Below are 20,140 nucleotides of genomic sequence, written 5' to 3'. Positions count from 1 at the left end.
GTGACCTGTCTTCCCAGCAGAAGCTAAGTGACTGCTTGTTTTTCTCTGGTTTGCTATTTTTCTGTCCAGCTTGCCATTTTGATTGTTGTCTTGCTTGCTGGAAGCTCTGGGACGCAGAGGGAGCGCCTCCGCACCGTGAGTCGGTGCGGAGGGTCTTTTTGCGCCCTCTGCGTGGTCTTTTTGTAGGTTTTTGTGCTGACCGCAAAGCTACCTTTCCTATCCTCAGTCTGTTCAGTAAGTCGGGCCTCACTTTGCTTAATCTATTTCATCTCTGCGTTTGTATTTTCATCTTTACTCACAGTCATTATATGTGGGGGGCTGCATTTTTCCTTTGGGGAATTTCTCTGAGGCAAGGTAGGCTTTATTTTTCTATCTTCAGGGCTAGCTAGTTTCTCAGGCTGTGCCGAGTTGCATAGGGAGCGTTAGGAGCAATCCACGGCTATTTCTAGTGTGGTTGATAGGATTAGGGATTGTGGTCAGCAGAGTTCCCACATCCCAGAGCTCGTCCTATATTATCAGTAACTATCAGGTCATTCCGTGTGCTCTTAACCACCAGGTCCATTATTGTCCTGACCACCAGGTCATAACAGTACAGGTGGCCCAAAGTACTAATGCATCTCAATAGAGGGATAAGAGAAGTTCTGAGACCATTTTTTTTTTCTTTGCAGTGTGTTTTGTCTCTCTTTTCCCCTTTAAATCTGGGTGGTTCAGAACACAGGTGTAGACATGGACATTCAAGGTCTGTCCTCTTTGATGGATAATCTCACTATAAGTGTACAAAACATTCAAGATTTTGTGGTTCAGAATCCGATGTCAGAGCCTAGGATTCCAATTCCTGATTTGTTTTTTGGTGATAGATCTAAGTTCTTGAATTTCAAAAATAATTGTAAATTGTTTCTTGCCTTGAAACCTCGCTCCTCAGGTGACCCTGTTCAACAAGTAAAGATCATTATTTCTTTGTTACGTGGTGACCCTCAAGACTGGGCATTTTCCCTTGCGCCAGGAGATCCGGCATTGCGTGATGTTGATGCGTTTTTCCTGGCGCTTGGATTGCTTTATGACGAACCTAATTCAGTGGATCAGGCAGAGAAAATCTTGCTGGCTCTGTGTCAGGATGAAGCGGAGATATATTGTCAGAAGTTTAGAAAATGATAATTACTTACGGGTAATTTGATTTTCCGGAACCATGACAGCGCCGCACGTGAGAGATGGCATCCGCCCCCAGGAACAAGAAACCTGTAGCAGAGATATAAGAATGGGGCGGCCCCTCTCTCCTCAGTTTGTTTGCAGAGTATGGAAGATGACCGCTTTGTTAGTACACAGTTATGTATCATATTTACATTTGTATAGCCATTTCGTTAGCTCTTGTGTACACACATGCTTTGTACATATACATTTATCCATATACAATAAGTTTTTTTGTTTTTTTTGTGAATCACACAACCATCACCAAGATAGGGCGGGAATTAATGCGGCGCTGTCATGGTTCCGGAAAATCAAATTACCCGTAAGTAATTATCATTTTTCCCTTCACCATGACAGCGCCGCACGTGAGAGGAAAAAATAGAAGATTCCTAGGGTGGGACGACAGCAGACAACACCTTTCTCCCAAAAGACAAGTCTGATTGACCTAAGTCTAACCTATAGTGTCGGAAGAAGGTAGAGGGTGATGACCATACTGCCGCTTTACAAATCTGTTCTATCGAGGCGTTAGCCCTTTCCGCCCAAGAAGTGGCTATAGCACGCGTGGAGTGAGCCGTAACACCCTGTGGGGGAACTTGACCAGAAAAAGAATACGAAAGTGAAATAGCCGTACGCAACCACCGTGCAATAGTTGCCTTTGAGGCCTTTTTTCCCCTGTTTGTCCCCTGATAGGTGACAAAAAGGGCCGATGACTGACGCCAGGAATTTGTGGCCTCTAAGTATTGAAGGAGGCAGCGTCTGACATCGAGACAATGGGAGGTCTTCTCTCCCTGGGATTTTGGTTGGGAACAAAAAGAGGGCAGAATAATTTCCTGGTCTCTATGAAATTTAGAATTGACCTTCGGAAGAAAGGCAGGGTCGGTTTTAATAACTACTTTGTCATCATGGAAAGTAGTGTAAGGAGGGTTCACCGACATAGCTTGTAACTCACAAGTACGGCGGGCAGACGTTAAGGCAACTAGGAGAACCGTTTTTAGAGTCAAGGATTTTATTGATATAGAATCCAGAGGTTCAAAGGGGGAAACGGTAAGAGCCTTTAAAACTAAATTCAAATCCCAGGGAGCTATCTTAGGTATTAATTTTGAGGGTCTGGAAGTAAAGGAGGCTCGAATGAACCTATAGATCCAAGGGTGGTCAGCAAGTTTTTGATCGAACAGTGCACCAAGGGCAGAGACCTGCACCTTTAAGGTGTTAGTAGACAGACCTTTTTCCAACCCTTTTTGGAGAAATTCAAGAATTTCTTTTACTGGGACCTGTTGACCAGAGTCAGACAACTGTCGTCCCGAAAAATCTAGGAATTTTTGCCAGATTTTTTGGTATTTGTCTGAGGTGACCTTTTTCCTGCTAGCAAGCAATGTGGTCACCAAAGGGCTTGAGAATCCTTTTGCTAACAGAAGTCCCCTTTCAAGTTCCAGGCGGTGAGATGCAATCTGTGAACTTGGGGATGTTGAACTGGCCCTTGGTATAGGAGATCCGGAGCATCCGGAAAGATCCACGGGTCCGAGATAGACATGCGCCTGAGCCACGTGAACCACGCTCTCTTCGGCCAAAAGGGAGCTATGAGGATCACTCGTGCTTTGTCCTCCCGAATTTTCCTGAGGACTGCCGGGATTAATGGTATTGGGGGGAATGCGTATGCTAGATGGAAGTTCCACCGATACAGGAACGCGTCTACCCCCTCCGGGTGCTCTCTTGGGTTCAGAGAATAGAACCTCTTCACCTTCCGATTTTGTTTTGTGGCGAACAGGTCTACGTCTGGAACGCCCCAGCTGGCACATATTTTCCCAAATACTTGCTGGTTCAGGGACCACTCCCCCTGATGTAACGTGTGACGGCTTAAGTAGTCGGCTACTTGATTCTCTGATCCTTTCAAGTATGTTCCGGTTAGCGAAAGAAGGTTGTTTTCGGCCCATATAAAAAGTTCTTTGGCCTCTGCCATAAGGGATGTTGATCTTGTGCCCCCTTGGCGGTTTATATAAGCTATTGTTGTGTTGTTGTCGGATAACACTACCACATGTCTTCCCAGAATTCTTTCCCCTATATGAAGAAGTGCTAGTCTCACCGCAGACAATTCTTTTAGATTGGAGGACGCTGTTGTCATTGGGCTTCCCCATTGACCCTGTAGGACCTGATCTCCCAAATGTGCCCCCCAACCCCACGGACTCGCATCGGTAGTAATGACTACTGGATCTCGTACTGACCATGGCACTGCGTTGGTTAGATTTTCTGTTTTCAGCCACCACTCTAGTGAGTTTTGAACTTCTGGTGACAGAAGAATCTTCCGATTCAGATTGTATGGATTTTTTTCTTGTTCGGCTAGTATCTGCCATTGTAACTCCCGTGTGTGGCTTTGTGCCCATCGCGTTGCTGGAATCGTTGCCGTTAGGACCCCTAGGAGTGACATTGCGTTTCTCAGAGAGATAGTCTGTTGTAATTGGAATGACTCTACCCTCTGTTGGATAGATTGAACTTTCCTCTGTGGGAGGACACACTCCTGCTTGACTGAATCTAACACAATTCCGAGGAATTCTTGGGTTTGAGTTGGGACAAGCCTTGATTTTTTCAGGTTTATCATCCATCCTAAATTGGTCAGTACCTCCAGCACCCTTGCGGCCGCACTTTTGCAACTTTCTTTGTTTTTTGCTATTATCAAAAAATCGTCCAAATAGGGTACCAACATTATGTCTTCTTTCCTGACGAAAGATGCTACTTCGGAAATAATTTTTGTGAATATACGGGGCGCAATGGCTACCCCAAAAGGAAGACATTGATATTGTAGATGGACGGGGGTTTTTCCCAGATTTACCACCAATCTTAGGTATTGTTGGTGTTGGACGGCGATTGGCACATGGTAGTAAGCGTCTGTAAGATCGATCACCACCATGTAACAGTTTGGGTCGAGTACTTTTACTGCGGTCTTTAAAGTCTCCATCTTGAACTTGTCTATTTGAATGTAATGGTTTAGGGCTTTTAGGTTGAATATTACCTTCAGCGAGCCGTCTGGTTTTGGTGTTAGAAATAAAGTGCTGTAGAACCCTTTCCCTATCTCTTGATGGGGTACTTCTACTAACACTTCTTTTTGCATGAGGAGATAAATTTCTCTTTCTAATATGGCCTGATTTTTTCCCCCCACCTGGGTCATTTTTACACGATTTGGTGGGAGGTTGGAGAATTTGAACTTTAGACCTTCTGACAACAAATTTGTTATCCAATGAGAAGCCGGCAGTGCTGCCCAGTGATGGACAAACCGCCGGAGTCTTCCCCCCACCGGAATGCTGGCGTCACTGATTTTTGGGATCAGGCTTGGGGGGAGGTTTGTTGAAAAGGAATCCCCTTTCCTTTCGCTCTCTCCAGGGTCTGCCTCGACTAGACCTGTCATCTGATCGGCCGCGGGTCCCTCTATATCCACCACGAAAGGACGAACGAGAGGTATCCCATCGGCGCCTGAGAAAGGAAGGGGGTGGAAACCGCTTCTTTTTGTCCGACGCGTTCTCAAGGATCTCGTCTAGAGATTTGCCAAAAAGGTATTGCCCTTCACAAGGTACTCCGCAGAGTTTGACCTTTGATTGGAAGTCAGCCGTCCAATTTTTCAGCCATAATGTTCTCCTTCCTGAATTAGATAAGGCACACACGCGTGCGGCACTTCTAACTGAATCTATCGAGGCGTCTGCTAGGAATCTTGCGGCGCCTTGCAGAGAGGGCAATGCTTCCAGAAGCCTCTCTCTTGGGCATTTGTTTTTGATTTGGTCACTTAACTCCTCTAACCACTTGACCATAGCACGTGCCTTGCAAGTGGCAGCAACCCCGGGTTTAAATGACCATGTCGCTGCTTCCCAAGCCGACTTTAGAAAAGCATCTGCTTTTTTGTCGAGGGGGTCCCTTAGGGCTCCCATGTCTTCAAATGGTAACGCAACCCCCTTAGAAGTGCTGGCGATGGCTGCATCTAACTTAGGCGCCTTATCCCACTTCTCACAGACCTCCTCATCAAAGGGGTATTTGCGTTTTAATGCCTGAGGGACAGACATCTTTTTATTAGGCTTTTTCCACTCACATTTTATTAATTTAATTATGTTATCATGGAAGGGGAAAAACTTTCGCTTCTTCTCCTCCAAGTTGCTAAACATGGTGTCTTGGATTGTCCGTGGTTCTCTAGGGGTCTCTACTCCCATAGTCGTTCTGACAAGTTTGAGCAGCTTTCCAATGTCCTCCGACTGAAAGCATGGGCGGCCATACTCCTCATCTGAGGAGTCTAAATCTGAGGCATCAGAGGGGGTTAAGGCTCCCGGCTCATCCCCTGAATCTACATCCGACCCTTGTTCACTTGTTGGGGGAGGGGGGGTCTCCTTTGTGTGATGTCTCAACTGTTCTTTAACTGTAGATTTAACTTCCTCCCGTATGATTGTTTTAATGTTTTGTAATAGGGAAGAAGATTCCTCCGCAACTGTTCTGTCAATACAGGGCTGGCAGATCTTTTTGTTGTATAGCCTAGGGAGTTTTTCTTTACATAGTGGACAGACCCTATTCTTTTGCTTGGAGGTGGCTTTCCCTTCCTACAAAACGCAGTGTACAGGTATCAGTGTGTGCGTAGCTTGCCTTACAAAGGCACTCACCCCTCCAGGACCCTGGGTACCCCTGCAGCTTGAGTGTCTTCCGACATTTTAGGCGCAGGCATCAGCAGCTCCGGATCTACCGCTGGTTCGGTCATCTCCGTCTGAAGAGCAGGACCAGCGACTCCTCTTTGCTGCCGTATTTTATAGAGGAGCGGTGTGCGCGCCACTGGATCAGCTTCCGCCCGGAAGTGTCCAGCACACCGGCTCCCTCGGCGTGTGACGTCACTTCCTGCGACCGGAAGTCGTCATCCCTCACTTCGGCGCCAGCGTCAGTGAGGGACACGCCCCCGCAACCCCGGACCGGCCTCTTGCACAGAGCGGTCGCCGGGGAGTCCAGCGAGGAAAGGGATGGCGCGGACCCAGCAGCCCGACACCGGACAGCACCGCACGCGATGCCGCCGACTACGGCTGGCTTCCCCGCGGACCTCGGCCTCCGGACCGGACTCATCAGAGGGGGTATCCCTCCGGAGGTAGGAGCTCTGCGACAGGCGTCCACCTGCAGGAACAGGAAACCAAACTGAGGAGAGAGGGGCCGCCCCATTCTTATATCTCTGCTACAGGTTTCCTGTTCCTGGGGGCGGATGCCATCTCTCACGTGCGGCGCTGTCATGGTGAAGGGAAAAGTGGTCTGTGCTCACTCAGTGGAATGAATGTGCCCTGGCAGCAATCTTCAGAAAGGGTCTCTCTGAAGCCCTTAAGGATGTCATGGTGGGATTTCCCATGCCTGCTGGTCTGAATGAGTCTATGTCTTTGGCCATTCAGATCGATCGACGCTTGCGTGAGCGTAAAGCTGTGCACCATTTGGCAGTACTATCTGAGCATGGGCCTGAGCCTATGCAATGTGATAGGATTTTGACCAGAGCTGAACGGCAAGAACACGGACGTCGGAATGGGCTATGTTTTTACTGTGGTGATTCCACTCATGCTATCTCCGATTGTCCTAAGCGCACTAAGCGGTTCGCTAGGTCTGACACCATTGGTACGGTACAGTCGAAATTTCTATTGTCCGTTACTCTGATTTGCTCTTTGTCATCCTATTCTGTTATGGCATTTGTGGATTCAGGCGCTGCCCTGAATTTGATGGACTTGGAGTATGCTAGGCGCTGTGGTTTTTTCTTGGAGCCCTTGCAGTATCCTATTCCATTGAGAGGAATTGATGCTACGCCTTTGGCCAAGAATAAGCCACAGTACTGGACCCAATTGACCATGTGCATGGCTCCTGCACATCAGGAGGATATCCGCTTTCTGGTGTTGCATAATCTGCATGATGTGGTCATTTTGAGGTTGCCATGGCTACAGGTTCATAATCCAGTATTGGACTGGAAATCTATGTCTGTGTCCAGCTAGGGTTGCCAGGGGGTACATGGTGATGTTCCATTTTTGTCTATTTCGTCTTCCACTCCTTCTGAAGTTCCAGAGTTTTTGTCGGATTATCGGGATGTATTTGATGAGCCCAAAGCCAGTGCCCTACCTCCTCATAGGGATTGCGATTGTGCAATTAATTTGATTCCTGGTAGTAAGTTTCCTAAGGGCTGATTGTTCAACTTATCTGTGCCAGAACACCACACTATGCGGAGTTATATAAAGGAATCCTTGGAGAAGGGTCATATTCACCCGTCGTCATCACCGTTAGGAGCAGGGTTCTTTTTTGTGGCCAAGAAGGATGGTTCTTTGAGACCTTGTATTGATTACCGCCTTCTCAATAAAATTACAGTCAAATTTCAGTATCCTTTGCCGTTGCTGTCTGATTTGTTTGCTCGTATTAAAGGGGCTAGTTGGTTCACCAAGATAGATCTTCGAGGGGCGTATAATCTTGTGCGTATTAAACAAGGCGATGAATGGAAAACAGCATTTAATACGCCCGAGGGCCATTTTGAGTACCTGGTTATGCCATTCGGGCTTTCCAATGCTCCATAAGTATTTCAGTCCTTTATGCATGACATCTTCCGAGAGTACCTGGATAAATTCCTGATTGTGTATTTGGATGATATTTTGGTCTTTTCAGATGATTGGGAGTCTCATATGAAGCAGGTCAGAATGGTGTTCCAGGTCCTTCGTGCGAATTCCTTGTTTGTGAAGGGGTCAAAGTGTCTCTTTGGAGTTCAGAAGGTTTCATTTTTGGGGTTCATTTTTTCCCCTTCTACTATCGAGATGGACCCTTTTCTAGTGTTGCTAAACCGTTGACTGATTTGACCAAGAAGGGTGCTGATGTGGTCAATTGGTCTTCTGCAGCTGTAGAGGCTTTTCAGGAGTTGAAGTGTCGTTTTTCTTCTGCCCCTGTGTTGTGCCAGCCAGGTGTTTCGCTCCCGTTTCAGGTTGAGGTTGATGCTTCTGAGATTGGAGCAGGGGCTGTTTTGTCGCAAAGAAGTTCTGATGGCTCGGTGATGAAGCCATGTGCTTTCTTTTCTAGAAAGTTTTCGCCTGCTGAGCGCAATTATGATGTTGGTAATCGAGAGTTGTTGGCCATGAAGTGGGCATTCGAGGAGTGGCGTCATTGGCTTGAAGGAGCCAAGCATCGCGTGGTGGTCTTGACAGATCACAAGAATTTGACTTATCTTGAGTCTGCCAAACGGTTGAATCCGAGACAGGCTCAATGGACGTTATTTTTCTCCCGTTTTGATTTTGTGGTTTCGTACCTTCCGGGCTCTAAGAATGTGAAGGCTGATGCCCTGTCAAGGAGTTTTGTGCCTGACTCTCCGGGTGTTCCTGAGCCGGCGGGTATTCTCAAAGAGGGGGTAATTTTGTCTGCCATCTCCCCTGATTTGCGGCGGGTGCTGCAAAAATTTCAGGCTGATAGACCTGACCGTTGCCCAGCAGAGAAACTGATTGTCCCTGATAGATGGACTAGTAGAGTTATCTCTGAGATTCATTGTTCAGTGTTGGCTGGGCATCCTGGAATTTTTGGTACCAGAGATTTGGTGGCTAGATCCTTCTGGTGGCCGTCTTTGTCGCGGGATGTGCGTTATTTTGTGCAGTCCTGTGGGACTTGTGCTCGGGCTAAGCCCTGCTGTTCTCGTGCCAGTGGGTTGCTTTTGCCCTTGCCATTTCTATGGATTTTATTTCGGATCTCCCCGTCTCCCAAAAGATGTCGGTCATTTGGGTGGTTTGTGATCGCTTTTCTAAGATGGTCCATTTGGTACCTTTGTCTAAATTGCCTTCCTCCTCTAATTTGGTGCCATTATTTTTCCAGCATGTGGTTCGTTTACATGGTATCCCGGAGAACATTGTTTCTGACAGAGGTTCCCAGTTTGTTTCGAGGTTTTGGAGATCTTTTTGTGCTAGGATGGGCATTGATTTGTCTTTTTCCTCGGCTTTCCATCCTCAGACAAATGGCCAAACCGAACGAACTAATCAGACTTTGGAAACATATCTGAGATGCTTTGTTTCTGCTGATCAGGATGATTGGGTGTCCTTTTTGCCGTTGGCTGAGTTCGCCCTTAATAATCGGGCCAGCTCGGCTACTTTGGTTTCGCCGTTTTTCTGCAATTCTCGTTTCCATCCGCGTTTCTCTTCAGGGCAGGTTGAGTCTTCGGACTGTCCTGGTGTAGATACTGTGGTGGATAGGTTGCAGCAGATTTGGACTCATGTGGTGGACAATTTGACATTGTCCCAGGAGAAGGCTCAACGTTTCAATCTAATCAGTTTTTATGATGAGGTAAGCTATAGGCTGGACCACGGTGAGTCATTGGACGTGGTATATCTCGATTTTTCCAAAGCGTTTGATACCGTGCCGCACAAGAGGTTGGTACACAAAATGAGAATGCTTGGTCTGGGGGAAAATGTGTGTAAATGGGTTAGTAACTGGCTTAGTGATAGAAAGCAGAGGGTGGTTATAAATGGTATAGTCTCTAACTGGGTCGCTGTGACCAGTGGGGTACCGCAGGGGTCGGTATTGGGACCTGTTCTCTTCAACATATTCATTAATGATCTGGTAGAAGGTTTACACAGTAAAATATCGATATTTGCAGATGATACAAAACTATGTAAAGCAGTTAATACAAGAGAAGATAGTATTCTGCTACAGATGGATCTGGATAAGTTGGAAACTTGGGCTGAAAGGTGGCAGATGAGGTTTAACAATGATAAATGTAAGGTTATACACATGGGAAGAAGGAATCAATATCACCATTACACACTGACTGGGAAACCACTGGGTAAATCTGACAGGGAGAAGGACTTGGGGATCCTAGTTAATGATAAACTTACCTGGAGCAGCCAGTTCCAGGCAGCAGCTGCCAAGGCGAACAGGATCATGGGGTGCATTAAAAGAGGTCTGGATACACATGATGAGAGCATTATACTGCCTCTGTACAAATCCCTAGTTAGACCGCACATGGAGTACTGTGTCCAGTTTTGGGCACCGGTGCTCATGAAGGATATAATGGAACTAGAGAGAGTACAAAGGAGGGCAACAAAATTAATAAAGGGGATGGGAGAACTACAATACCCAGATAGATTAGCGAAATTAGGATTATTTAGTCTAGAAAAAAGATGACTGAGGGACGATCTAATAACCATGTATAAGTATATAAGGGGACAATACAAATATCTCGCTGAGGATCTGTTTATACCAAGGAAGGTGACGGGCACAAGGGGGCATTCTTTGCGTCTGGAGGAGAGAAGGTTTTTCCACCAACATAGAAGAGGATTCTTTACTGTTAGGGCAGTGAGAATCTGGAATTGCTTGCCTGAGGAGGTGGTGATGGCGAACTCAGTCGAGGGGTTCAAGAGAGGCCTGGATGTCTTCCTGGAGCAGAACAATATTGTATCATACAATTATTAGGTTCCGTAGAAGGACGTAGATCTGGGGATTTATTATGATGGAATATAGGCTGAACTGGATGGACAAATGTCTTTTTTCGGCCTTACTATGTTACTATGTTTCGCTAACCGCCGGCGTTGTGTGGGTCCCCGACTTAGTGTTGGGGATTTGGTTTGGTTGTCGTCTCGTTATGTTCCTATGAAGGTTTCCTCTCCTAAGTTTAAGCCTCGTTTCATTGGTCCGTATAAGATTTCTGAGGTTATCAATCCTGTGTCATTTCGTTTTGGCCCTTCCTGCTTCTTTTGCCATCCATAATGTGTTCCATAGGTCGTTGTTGCGGAGATACGTGGCGCCTGTGGTTCCATCCGTTGATACTCCTGCCCCGGTGTTGGTTGAGGGGGAGTTGGAGTATGTGGTGGAGAAGATTTTGGATTCCCGTATTTCGAGACGGAAACTCCAGTACCTGGTCAAGTGGAAGGGTTATGGTCAGGAAGATAATTCCTGGGTTTTTGCCTCTGATGTTCATGCTGCCGATCTGGTTCGTGCCTTTCATTTGGCTCGTCCTGGTCGGCCTGGGGGCTCCGGTGAGGGTTCGGTGACCCTTCCACAGGTGACTAGGTTAATTCGTTAGCTGGCTGCTCTATTTAACTCCACTTAGATCTTTGCTCCATGCCACCTGTCAATGTTCCAGTATTGGTCTTGTTCACTCCTGGATCGTTCTTGTGACCTGTCTTCCCAGCAGAAGCTAAGTGACTGCTTGTTTTTCTCTGGTTTGCTATTTTTCTGTCCAGCTTGCTATTTTGATTGTTGTCTTGCTTGCTGGAAGCTCTGGGACGCAGAGGGAGCGCCTCCGCACCGTGAGTCGGTGCGGAAGGTCTTTTTGCGCCCTCTGCGTGGTCTTTTTGTAGGTTTTTGTGCTGACCGCAAAGCTACCTTTCCTATCCTCAGTCTGTTCAGTAAGTCGGGCCTCACTTTGCTTAATCTATTTCATCTCTGTGTTTGTATTTTCATCTTTACTCACAGTCATTATATGTGGGGGGCTGCCTTTTCTTTTGGGGAATTTCTCTGAGGGCTAGCTAGTTCCTTAGGCTGTGCCGAGTTGCATAGGGAGCGTTAGGAGCAATCCACGGCTATTTCTAGTGTGGTTGATAGGATTAGGGATTGCGGTCAGCAGAGTTCCCACGTCCCAGAGCTCGTCCTATATTATCAGTAACTATCAGGTCATTCCGTGTGCTCCTAACCACCAGGTCCATTATTGTCCTGACCACCAGGTCATAACACATCAAACCCAAGGATTAGTAATGGAGAGGCATCTATCAGACACCCCCCATTATTAACCCAGTAAGTTAAAAGAAAACAAAAAAAAAACAAATATAGTGGCCAAGGGTCATAGAGAGTAGTGTGACTCGGCGACTGATGAGCGGTGTAGTTACTGATATCATCGCTGTTCAGAGCGGCCGGGTCTTGCAGGAGTCGGCAGCTCCGATTCTGTACTGCAACCATAGGTTACTCCAGGTCACGTCTCACGAGTGATTAGATGATGTCAGTAGCGTCATCGCTTGTGAGACCTGACTGGGAGTGACCAACGAAGTGCCGTTCTCAGAACAATGCTCCATCGTTTGCAGTAGAGAATCATTGGAAGAGAAGATCTTTTATGTCGGAGCTGCAGGGATTATTTTTTTATTTATACATTGGTGAATGAGGGAGTGTTTCTTGTTCTTATTTCTTTACCTATTTTTATGTCTTTCAGGTTCCCATTTGTGGACTACTTCGGATTCGGTGGACCACGTTGGAATCCCTGGACTGAATTTTTTTTCTTAATAAAATTGGTGAAACAAGGTCTAGAGTCAGGGGGTGTTTTTCAAAATAAAATATTTTTGGAAATGTTTTTTTCCTTTAAATTACTGGGTTAAGAATGGGGGTGTCTGATAGATGCCTCTCCATTACTAACCCCAGGGCTTGATGGCAGCTGACATCAACCCCAACTATCATTACCCCAACAGCCACCAAGAAGAGTTGGGCCAAGTGCCAGAATTGGTGCATTTCATTGGATGCGCAAATTCTGGGGCGGCTGCAGGCTGGTATTGTTCGGCTGGGAATAGCGCAATAACCAGGGACCTTTCCAGCCTGATAATATAAGACCACAGCTGTCTGCTTTACCTTGGCTAGTTATCAAAAATAGGGGGGGAAGCAGACGTCTTTTTTAATGCATTTAATAAGTTTAATAAGGCTAAACACCCTTTAGTAACACATGAAGGGCACTAAAGGTTGCTAGTTTATATGTAGGAGGCTTATAACCTTCAATTTCTACAAGACATCTAGGAAGTCTATTCGGGCTGTCAATTTACCGTACTTGGCTGTTGAAATGTTGTGTTTCCTAGAGATGTGTGCAACAACAAACAAACAAACAAAAAAAAAAAAAAAAGAATCAGACAGTATACACATGGTCCGTGTGTCTCCGATTTTTTTTCGTACCCATCGACTTGCTCTGACGAGTGCGATCCGATTTCCCCATCCACTTTTTCCTCAGTCTCAGAGCGGAGGGATAATTTGCAGATGAGCGCGGACTCACTGAATAACATTGGTCAGAGGGCAGTGCGACGCTTTCGTCCGATTTATACTCTCGTGAGCGAGGCCTCATATTGTATCAGGGGTGAGAGACAAATACTGAGGGCATAAACAGCAGTAAAGCACTGGAGGAGGCCGCCCCTAGTTATCCAAGGTCAGGGCAGGGAGCGTTTCTTCACCCCTGGCCCAGATGAGCACAGCATAAATGCTGCTACATATAAATGCTGCGATCAGATGAAGAGGCAGGAGTTCGCAGTTTAGGGTCACCACGTCACAAGACTCACGCAGCGCCCCCAACAGGCAGTGCGGACTGTCGTAGAAGAACAACCATTAGTGTCGGGCCACATGGCGACCTCTGTCGCTCAGCAGCTATTCTCAGACAAGGCGTGAAAATAAAAAAAGAAACCAAAAAAAGCGATTTTGATGTATGAAAAATACGTGAGCTACATGTCACCAAGTACCGAAAATCCAACACTTGGAAACAATGTGTCACAGATCACAATGAAGGGAGGGCGAAAAGGATCTTAAAAATGTTGCTTAGTAGTGTGCATCTGGCTCTCATGGAGTAACCATTACGGGGGCCGCGTGGCTTAGCGGCAGCGCTATGGGGCACCATGATAAACGGCACGCGGGTGGCTCTGTGGACACGTCCTGTACCAAGATACGGTGTTTGACCACGTTCCTTCAAAGTCTCAAATATAAAAGAAAAATGTTGTTCACCGCACAGGATCACATTAGTGGCAGGTTTGCCTGTGCGGTAGTGATGCCCCCCGTCATGCATCACTGCTGGCAGATGGGGTTCTGGTCCCCCCATCTTGGGCCCTGCTGCCTCCCCAGTCACAGCAGGAGGAGGAGACGTGCGCAGCCTCATGTCTCATCCCGACCCATCCACACACAGCCTCTAATTACACAGCTGATCCCAGGATCACAAGAATGAACCCAAAATAAACCGACAACCACAAGATTCGGCACAAAGGATCACAACTTATCCAACAGTCTTAGATACCGCAGCTCAGCAGACTGTATCACACGTGAGGATTTAGATACTTATTATTCTTATACACAGCTGTTTACCTGCAACACATTAACGTCATCACCTATCAGGTGTCTCCGCTAATATCCCGAAAATGGACATGGAAACCGAGCATTATACCGCCATACAGTGAGGAGAATGAAAACTATATAGTGTCCACATAATAGTAACACACAACACCTGATCTATTCTGCTGGTGCAGTCACTGTGTACATACATCACATTACTGATCCGGAGTTACATCCTGTATTATACATCAGAGCTGCACTCACTATTCTGCTGGTGCAGTCACTGTGTACATACATTACATTACTGATCCGGAGTTACATCCTGTATTATACCCCAGAGCTGCACTCACTATTCTGCTGGTGCAGTAACTGTGTACATACATTACTGATCCTGAGTTGCATCCTGTATTATACCCCAGAGCTGCACTCACTATTCTGCTGGTGCAGTCACTGTGTACATACATTACTGATCCTAAGGGTACCGTCACACTATACGATTTACCAACGATCACGACCAGCGATACGACCTGGCCGTGATCGTTGGTAAGTCGTAGTGTGGTCGCTGGAGAGCTGTCACACAGACAGCTTTCCAGCGACCAACGATGCCGAGGTCCCCGGGTAACCAGGGTAAACATCGGGTTACTAAGCGCACTTACATTCCGGTGTCTGTCCCTTGCCGTCTGCTTCCCGCACTCACTGACTGCCGGCCGTAAAGTGAAAGCACAGCACAGCGGTGACGTCACCGCTGTGCTCTGCTTTCACATTACAGCCGGCAGTCAGTGAGTGCGGGAAGCAGACGGCAAAGGACCTGACGGACACCGGAATGTAAGCATGTACTGTTTGGTTTTTTTTACGCTGGTAACCAGGTTAAACATCGGGTTACTAAGCGCAGCCCTGCGCTTAGTAACCCGATGTTTACCCTGGTTACAAGCGAACGCATCGCTAGATCGGTGTCACACACACCGATCTAGCGATGACAGCGGGAGATCCAGCGACGAAAGAAAGTTCCAAACGATCTGCTACGACGTACGATTCTCAGCAGGATCCCTGATCGCTGCTGCGTGCCGGACACAGCGATATCGTATGGATATCGCTGGAACGTCACGAATCGTACCGTCGTAGCGATAAAAGTGCCACTGTGTGACGGTACCCTGAGTTACATCCTGCATTATCCTCCAGAGCTGCACTCACTATTCTGCTAGTGCAGTCACTGTGCACATACATTACTGATCCTGAGTTACATCCTGTATTATACCCCAGAGCTGCACTCATATTCCATATACTGACTCCACCAGCAGAATAGTGAGTGCAGCTCTGCTGTATAACACGATGTACTGTAGTTATTTCTTATTACACACATTACATAACACCACACAGTACATTACAGGTTAAGGCCTCTTTCACATTTCCGTCTTTTGCTGTCCATCACAATGTGTCGTTCTGTGCAAAAAACGCATCCTGCAAAGTTGCCCGCAGGATGCGGTTTTTTGCACATAGACTTGTGTTACCGACGCATCCCAACGTATAGACACACGTTCCATATGTCGTGCACTGGATGCGTCGTGTTTTGGCGGACCGTCGTAGAGAAAAAACATTCAAGGGAACGTTTTTTCGTATGTCGGGACCTGCAATTCCTACCGCGCATGCGCGGCCGGAACTCCACTCCCTCCTCTCCGGGACTTTAGAATGGGCAGCGGATGCGTTGAAAAACTGCATGCACTGCCCACGTCGTGACAAATTTTCACAACGTCCGTCGGAACATCGCGCAGGCGCGTACCGACGGAAATGTGAAAGGAGCCCAAGACAACACCATGTACTGTAATAACCTGCAGTGCCTCCATGACTGTATCTACCGCGGATGCGACGCTCTGCAGCCCTGATAGGAGTTGCCCACTGACAGGACGGGTAACATACTAGATTCCCCTAAACAAACTGCATCAAGAGAGGCGACGACTGAAGGCAAAAGAAGCCATTTCTCTTATAAATTAGGCGAGGATGGCACAATAATATTCTAGATAATCCGTCATCCTCCAGGTCACACCGATCTATGATTCTGACAGATATATTAGGTATGAAGCCCTTCCTTTACATGCGGCAATAGCTACAGTGACCGGTCATTACTGACACTGAGCTGATAATAGTGTCCGGCCATTATACATGTAAGTTATACGAGCTGTGAGGTCACTGAGCTGATAATAGTGTCGGTCATTATATACACATTATAATCAGGTCAGTGACCTCTACAATATGTGCCTGTATTAGGCCACATTCACACGGTGAGTATCTCACATCAGTATTTGTAGCCAAAACCATAAGTGGGTGATAACACAGAAGTGGGGAACAGCTCCTATAATTTATACATGATGACTGGACATTACGACCGCTCGGCCGGCTCCATATTCCCATAATAGACGGAGTCAGAATTCCCAGTATCAGGATTTTAGGAGATTCTGTACCCATGTCACAGATGACAGCACCAGGGCCGGTGAGGCCTGCAGACCCCTGTGATGACCCCCAGCAGTAGGTCCATGTAGAGGGGGCCCTGCTGACAACACAGACAGCAGAGGGTGCACATCTCACCTTGTCCCAGGCTGTCCGGGGCTCCTCTTCTCATTGCAGCCTGAAGATATTCCCTTGTGTCCCTAGAACAGCTGTGGCCCTGGGCTCGGGGTCTCTGGCTCTTGCTGTGGCCCTGGGCTGGGGGGCTCTGGCTCCTGCTGTGGCCCTGGGCTGGGGGTGTCTGGCTCTTGTTGGGGCCCGGCTCCTGCTGGGGCCCTGGGCTGAGGGTGTCTGGCTCCTGCTGGGGCCCTGGGCTGAGGGTGTCTGGCTCCTGCTGGGGCCCTGGGCTCGGGGTCTCTGGCTCCTGCTGGGGCCCTGGGCTGAGGGTGTCCGGCTCCTGCTGGGGCCCTGGGCTGAGGGTGTCCGGCTCCTGCTGGGGCCCTGGGCTCGGGGTCTCTGGCTCCTGCTGTGGCCCTGGGCTGAGGGTGCCTGGCTCTTGTTGGGGCCCGGCTCCTGCTGTGGCCCTGGGCTGGGGGTCTCTGGCTCTTGTTGGGGCCCTGGGCTGGGGGTCTCTGGCTCCTGCTGGGGCCCTGGGCTGGGGGTGTCCGGCTCCTGCTGTGGCCCTGGGCTGAGGGTGTCTGGCTCCTGCTGTGGCCCTGGGCTGGGGGTCTCTGGCTCTTGTTGGGGCCCTGGGCTCGGGGTCTCTGGCTCTTGTTGGGGCCCAGTCTGTGCTATTGTAGTGTCCCAGCTGCTGAGTGCAGGGATTAGGAGGGGGCGGGGCTGAGCATAGACCTCCCTGCCTCCTGATTGGCTGCTATCAGTGTCTTACACAAGCCCAGAGCTGACAACAAGCTGTAACCCCCTCCCTGCTGCAGCGCAGCAATCACCAGGCCTGAGGCCTGCACTGCACAGCATGGCTCAATCCATGGCCTCCTTACACCATGTGACCTGTGCTATGTCTGCTGCTGAGCTGTGTATCTAATCATGTGTGATACTGTGTGCCGAGTCGCTGTATCTCATCCCATCATTTGTTATCCTGCCTGCTGAGCTGTGTATCTAACCATAACATGTGTGATTCTGTCTGCCAGGGACATTAGGAGTCATCACACTTTCTGGTGTTGCAAAACAGCTGACATCACTGGCTGGAAGGACTGTTGGGAGTTATTATAGTTTTCCTTCTTTGTCTACAGCTGTGGCCAAAAGTTTTGAGACAGGCACAAATGTAGGTTTTTACAGTTGGCTGCTTCAGTTTTTATAGTAACAGTTTACAAACTCTGGGGTGTTATGAAGTAAGAATTGCTAAAAACTGCAGAGTCATCCCAGCACAAGAAAACATTTCCCTACATCCCAGATGCAGGGGGGCTGTCCCATATTGGGGGCAATGTCTCCAGCCCAGGCGGCGTTCATTTCTGCTCTGTACACTTCTTACAGGTTCATTCACATGAGCAGATAATTGTTTAACCCCTTTCTGACGTCGGACGGGAGGTTAGAAGCCCCACTTCAAAGCCGCAACATGTCAGCTGTTTTCAACAACGTGCCCGCAATTGGCACGGGTGGAATCGCGATCTGCCTGCACCTATTAACTAGTTAAATGCCGCTGTGAAACTGACAGCGGCATTTAACGCGTGCTTCCGGCCATTGGGCGAATATATGAGCACCACTGACCCCGTCACATGATCTGAGCATCATCCTCTATGTAGCAGAGCCGATCAAGTTGTGCCAGCTTCTAACCTCTCATGGAGACTATTGAAGCATGCCAAAAGTAAAAACAAATGTGAAAATATGAAAAAAAAATATAAAAGTTTAAATCACCCCTCTTTAGCCCCATTCAAAATAAAACAATAAAAATAAAATCAAACCCACATATGTTCAAAATCGCCCGATCTATCAATAAAAAAAAAGGATTAACCTGATCGCTAAACGGCGTAGCGAGAAAAAAACAAAATGCCAGAATTACGTTTTTTTTGGTCGCCGTGACATTGCATTAAAATGCAATAATGGTCGATCAAAAGATCGTATCTACACCAAAATGGTATCATTAAAAATGGCAGCTGGGCGCGCAAAAAATAAGCCCTCACCCGACCTGAGGTCACGATAAATGGAGACACTACGGGTCTCGGAAATTTGCGCATTTTTTTTATTTTTAGCAAACTTTGGATTTTTTTTCCACCACTCAGATAAAAAAGAACCTAGACACATTTGGTGTCTATGAACTCACAATGACCTGGAGAATCATAATGGCAGGTCAGTTTTAGCATTTAGTGAACCTAGCAAATAAGCCAAACAAAAAACAAGTGTGGGATTGCACTTTTTTGCAATTTCATTGCACTTGGATGCGATCGTAACTCAGACAAGCACAATGTCAGACACGGTTGAATAACATTGTAAAAAAACATCATGCACTGTTCACATTGACAGATCATCAGAAATGTAGGCGCCTTCAACACTCAAATACTCAACTAAGACTAGGCCGCAAGTTTGCAACTCACAGACATGCAGTTACGTCACCGTCCACACGCATCAGCAATACCGGGGGATTGTGACAGCGTGCAGATTACACACTGTCACGATTCAGCAGTTGCATGGAAAGCATGCAGTCTGTTGTCCCATCTGGACAACCCCTTTCATTCTTCGCCTTGGAAGCCAATTTTAATTTTGACAATTTGCATTTTTCCTCTGGTTCTTTTTAACTTTTTCCCCTGAGGTCACCATATGAGGGCTTGTTTTTTCGCAGGAAGAGTTGTAACTTTGAGGGCCAGTATCCATTTTACCATACAATGCACTGAAAAACTAGAAAAAAAAATCCATGTAGGATAAATTGGTAAAAATTGTTTGCAAGCCTTTTTTTTTTTCAAAATGTACCTATAATTGACCTACTTTACCTTCATTCCCCGGGGTTTTGCAGCAAGGAGCAGCGCTGCATTAGCAGAGCTCCTGGCTGCAAAATTTTTTAACCCCTTCAGATGGATGTACATCGTGGGACGTTACAGATCTTCGGAAGGTAGGTATATTGTTGGTTTATTATTTTTACTTTGTTACAGAGCGAGGGTCTTCAGAAGGATTGAGCGAAGAATAAATTATTACAACAACCTTTGTTTTTATTTCATTAAAATAATTTTTAATAATGTGTTTGTGTTTTTTTTTAACCCTTTACTAGTATTGGATTAATAATGGATAGGTGTCATAATTGACGCCTCTCCATTATTAATTTGGCTTAATGTCACCTTACAATAGCAAGGTGGTATTAACCCTTCATTACCTCATATCCCACCGCTACACCGGAATGGGAAGAGAGTGGCCAAGTGCCATAATAGGCGCATCTTCCAGATGTGCCTTTTCTGGGGTGGCTGGGGCAGATGTTTTTAGCCAGGGGGGGGGGGGGGGGCAATATCCATGGTCCCTCTCTAGGCTATTAATATCTGCCCTCAGTCACTGGCTTTACTACTCTGGCGGAGAA

General features: G+C 47.3%; 1 protein-coding gene across 1 annotated transcript in view; it reads right to left on the bottom strand.

Annotated features, from left to right (window-relative positions):
- ATG9B (autophagy related 9B) overlaps positions 1-16,904 on the bottom strand; it is a 35,492-nt gene extending 18,588 nt beyond the window's left edge. The window contains exon 1 of the mRNA XM_069729241.1: positions 16,765-16,904. The gene's annotated coding sequence lies outside the window, so the exon portion shown is untranslated. The remainder of the gene's footprint in view (positions 1-16,764) is intronic.
- Between the last annotated feature and the right edge of the window lie 3,236 nt (positions 16,905-20,140).

The sequence above is a fragment of the Ranitomeya imitator genome, chromosome 6 (genome assembly GCF_032444005.1).
Source record: "Ranitomeya imitator isolate aRanImi1 chromosome 6, aRanImi1.pri, whole genome shotgun sequence".
In the NCBI taxonomy this organism is placed as follows: domain Eukaryota; kingdom Metazoa; phylum Chordata; class Amphibia; order Anura; family Dendrobatidae; genus Ranitomeya; species Ranitomeya imitator.
The sequence above is the reverse complement of the archived record's forward strand: the minus strand, read 5'-3'. Positions and strand labels throughout refer to the sequence as shown.